This window comes from Corvus brachyrhynchos, unplaced genomic scaffold, assembly GCF_000691975.1.
Source record: "Corvus brachyrhynchos isolate BGI_N302 unplaced genomic scaffold, ASM69197v1 scaffold175, whole genome shotgun sequence".
NCBI lineage: Eukaryota > Metazoa > Chordata > Aves > Passeriformes > Corvidae > Corvus > Corvus brachyrhynchos.
In genome coordinates, this window is record NW_008238448.1 from 3402766 (window position 1) to 3406579 (window position 3814).

The following is a 3814-nucleotide window of genomic DNA, read 5'->3' on the forward strand; positions in this document are numbered from 1 at the left end:
ATTGCTGAGGATGATTTGAGGGGGGGTTCGTTTTTAGAATCTTGTCCTAATGCCCTGTTGTAATATTATATAGAATGGCCCTGAAACACTCTGCTTTTTAATAAAGATGCTATAATATGTTGGGTTGCATCTTATAGGTGGTGACTGTGGGTAAGATACTCTGTTCATTGTTATAACAATTTTAGTTTGGTAACTTGTGAAGTGACTTGAGAGTGTGGAGCATTTTTTTTATACAGTGTGCGGGGCAGTGGCTCTCAGAAATGCTCTCATAGCACTAATAGGAATTTTATTATGATAAACTTAGCTTGCACTTTGAAAAAGAAAAGTTTCTACAGTACAGTGCAATCATTTTTGATACAAAAGCACTACAAAAATTAACATATCTCATTTGAAGGAAGTGTACTTTTACTGTGTTTTTCCATACAGAAATAAACGTATACTGCATTCTGAGAAAAACAAGTGATATTTAAAAGTTTTCAGTGCTTTGCACCACCACATTATGTACAAATTATTATGTACAAATTATGTACGTAATTCATGTACAAATTATGTACAAATCCAAATTAATTTTCTCTTTTACCTTGTATTTTATGGCCTAATTTGTTCTCCCTATGTGATTTTAGCAGGAGTAAATTAACAACTACTTTGCAGTTTTGAGTACAACCTTACATCCAAGAGTCTTAGTGCACTTTATAACAGCTATTACATTAAAATACATTTCTTCATGTAAAAGGAAGTATTGGACCATTTGCAAAGTATGCCAAGATCACTCAGGAAGCCTGTGGCAGGGATGTAGGTGGAATGAAGGAGCCTTTTAATACGCTGTGCATATGGTTATAGCATCCACAGAATTTCTCTGTGCATCTACAGACCTTTTATTTTGCAAAGTCTAACTGTGACTGATTTCACTGTTGCTTTTCCTAGCCTAGTGTAAGGCCAAGGCTACACTAGCCAATACGTGCTGGCAGTTCTAAAGGGGGTAGCTGTAACTTCCAGGAATCTGTTCATTCACCCTTCAGCTAGACAGACACTGCTTGTTGTGTGCAGCCAAGGAGACATTCTGTGAGAAAGTGTGCGAGTGTTAGCGAGCACCTTGCTCGGTGTTTGATGGTTACACATTTTATGCTGCTCTATTGAAAAGTGATTTTCCCCTGTCCCCCATGTTTAACGCAGCTCTTAGTACTTGCCTGATCAGTCCCTGATACCAAGCCTTTGTTAAGTTGTTTCAATTTCTTCAGAACTGCCATAGAAATAAAACTATTTCTGACTCCTGCAGGCAGTCTCAGGGGACTCCTGTAGTGCAGTTTTAAAATGCTCCAGAGGGAAAATGACTACTGCAAGGAACTGTTTCTCCCCTTTCTGAAATGACCATTGTCAGTTGAGTCTGACCTGGATCTTCCATATTTGCACTCCAACCAGCAATATGGGATCTGTTCAAATCTTTGAAGTACAGAACCCTTATCTGAAAGCTAAATATAATGTGTGTTATTGCTTGTGCTCAATGCCCCAGCCCTTTTTCCCCACTGCTCTTCTCTCCTTGTCCCTGTTTAGATGGAGAATTGACAGCTGTGGCCTCAAGCAGGGTGTGTTTGATAGCTGCAGGATTTGGATGCCAAGTCCTGGGATATCATGCTCACAGAGGCATTTGGGTCTGTGATAGGCTCTGGCACTGCACTGCCTGCAGCTGTGAGGCTCCCTGAGGTGGTGTCAGGTCAAGCTGCCTCCTGCATGGCGGAGCCCTTGCTGATCACTTGCCACTTTCTGTGCCTACTGCTTCCCAGCAGGGTATAAGAGATCCACTCTGGCCACTGTGGGTAGGGTCTGACCCCCAAACATTATTTTGCTTTTATTCTATATTGCACCTGTCAAATTGTCTCACACAAGAAATGACATTGCATCAAAAGCTTCTACTTCCAGTGCAAGTTTACTTTCAGTGGGCTCTGTGTAAATACTTCAGGAGATGCTCAATGCTCAAATATATTCTAATCAGGACAAAGTTTCTTCCAGAGATCTCTTGAATCTGTTCTATGAATTGTGAAAAACGGAACATTCCCAGCAGCTAGAAGCGTATTTTATTACACCTGCTCTTGTTTGCCCAGCAATTCACCGACAAAACCCTCTGGCACCAGCTGCATGGCCATGTATAGGAAAATAATAAACTTGCACAAAGAGGATGTGGCTTGCAACATGCTCAGGATGTCATTGCCTCCTCCAGAGTGTTTGAGTATGGCAGCAACTGGGAGCATCCTGCAGCCTGCTTGCAGGAGCTCAGTACTGGGCACTGGCAACATCTCTGGTAATTCCAGTCTTGGATTCACCTCAGGTGCTTTTGCTGTGTAAGGCTGTCTATAAAAATGCCTGTTTCTACTTCTACTCCTATTTATTGTCCATATTGTTTGATTCTGTCTTTGAGATGTGCTAGACAGATGTAAGCTTATGCAGATGTGGGTTTGTTGAGATATGCCAGACTGGTGTTATGGATGCGCCAGGTGAAACGGGGTTAATGGGACAAAGTGAATTGGATTGGTAAATGCAGTGATTCTGTTCCACAGACCCAGCAAAGCAGCCATAAAACAAAACCATAAATTGTTCCCTGCTTTATACTCTCTATAGTCATAAGATGAATAAACTGTCTGACAAGGTCTGTAATGAGGAGGAAAAAGTTGACTAAAAAAGTAAATTTAATTGTTCACCTTCCCAGGCCAGAACTTAAGGGATAAAAAGAGTAAAAGTAACAATATCTATGGTAGATGGACTTCAAATAAGAACCTATGGGCTGACAGATGAATTCCTAATCTCTTAGTGGTATCAGTGTAAATGGTGAGTGCTCAGGAATTCTAAAAATTAGTGAAATTAGATTTCAGCCAGTGCCTTTGTTCTGAGAGATCTGTTAGAGCAGCTGTTCTAGTGTGTGTACTAGAAACCATTATGCTGGGAGGGAAACAGAGCTATCTTTGGGATGAAAACAGCAAAAAACACAGAGAGGATACATTTTTTCACTCTGATAGTGAAGTAATGCCATACCTGTTACTAAGAGCCTTTCTTAAATGTTCTCACATAGCAAGCTGCAGAGATCTTATTCATGGTGAAAAATTACTTGCTTTCTCTTCAGTTTTATTTCCACTTCAGAGAGCCAACTGATTGTTTCAACATGCTATTTTAACTACTCCTTTATGTCTGTTAGCATAGAGGCCTAAAGTAGTCATCTAACATTGATAAATGTCATAAGTCAGTAATGTGCTATGTGGATTCCCCAGAATGTTTCCCTTTTGCTCTGGCTGTTGGGATAGGAGAGAGAGCATATTTAATTTTCTTTCTGGATCCTTCTGTGAATTCCAGTGTGGTCTAGGTGATGAAATAAGTATTTACTCTATAGCGGCTGGTGAAAGGTGCCTGTTAAAATGTTAAATGTAAAACTGCTTTGAAAAAGATAGTATCAGCTATAATTAACAGTATGCTTTAAACACAGATTATTTAAGTTTTTTCTTTTGCTTAAGATCAGTTTGTAGTAGGAAAAAAATGTAACTATAGCAGAAAAATTATGGTACTCAAACTTCCAAAAAAACCCAGTGGACGTTTGTCATAATTGCTGCTGTGCAAGAGATAAGTGGAAAGATATTACTTACAATAACACTTGGTTTTCAAAAAGCTTTCACGATTTAAAGCCCCACTCTTTAATTAATTTTATTAGTAAATTAAATTAAAATATCCTGCCAGCCAAATATAATCTTCAAACTGTTGAAGTGGTGAGTGACATGCTTGAGGACAAAGCCAGAATGGCCATCATACCTCAGGAGGAGATTTCAGGCATTCC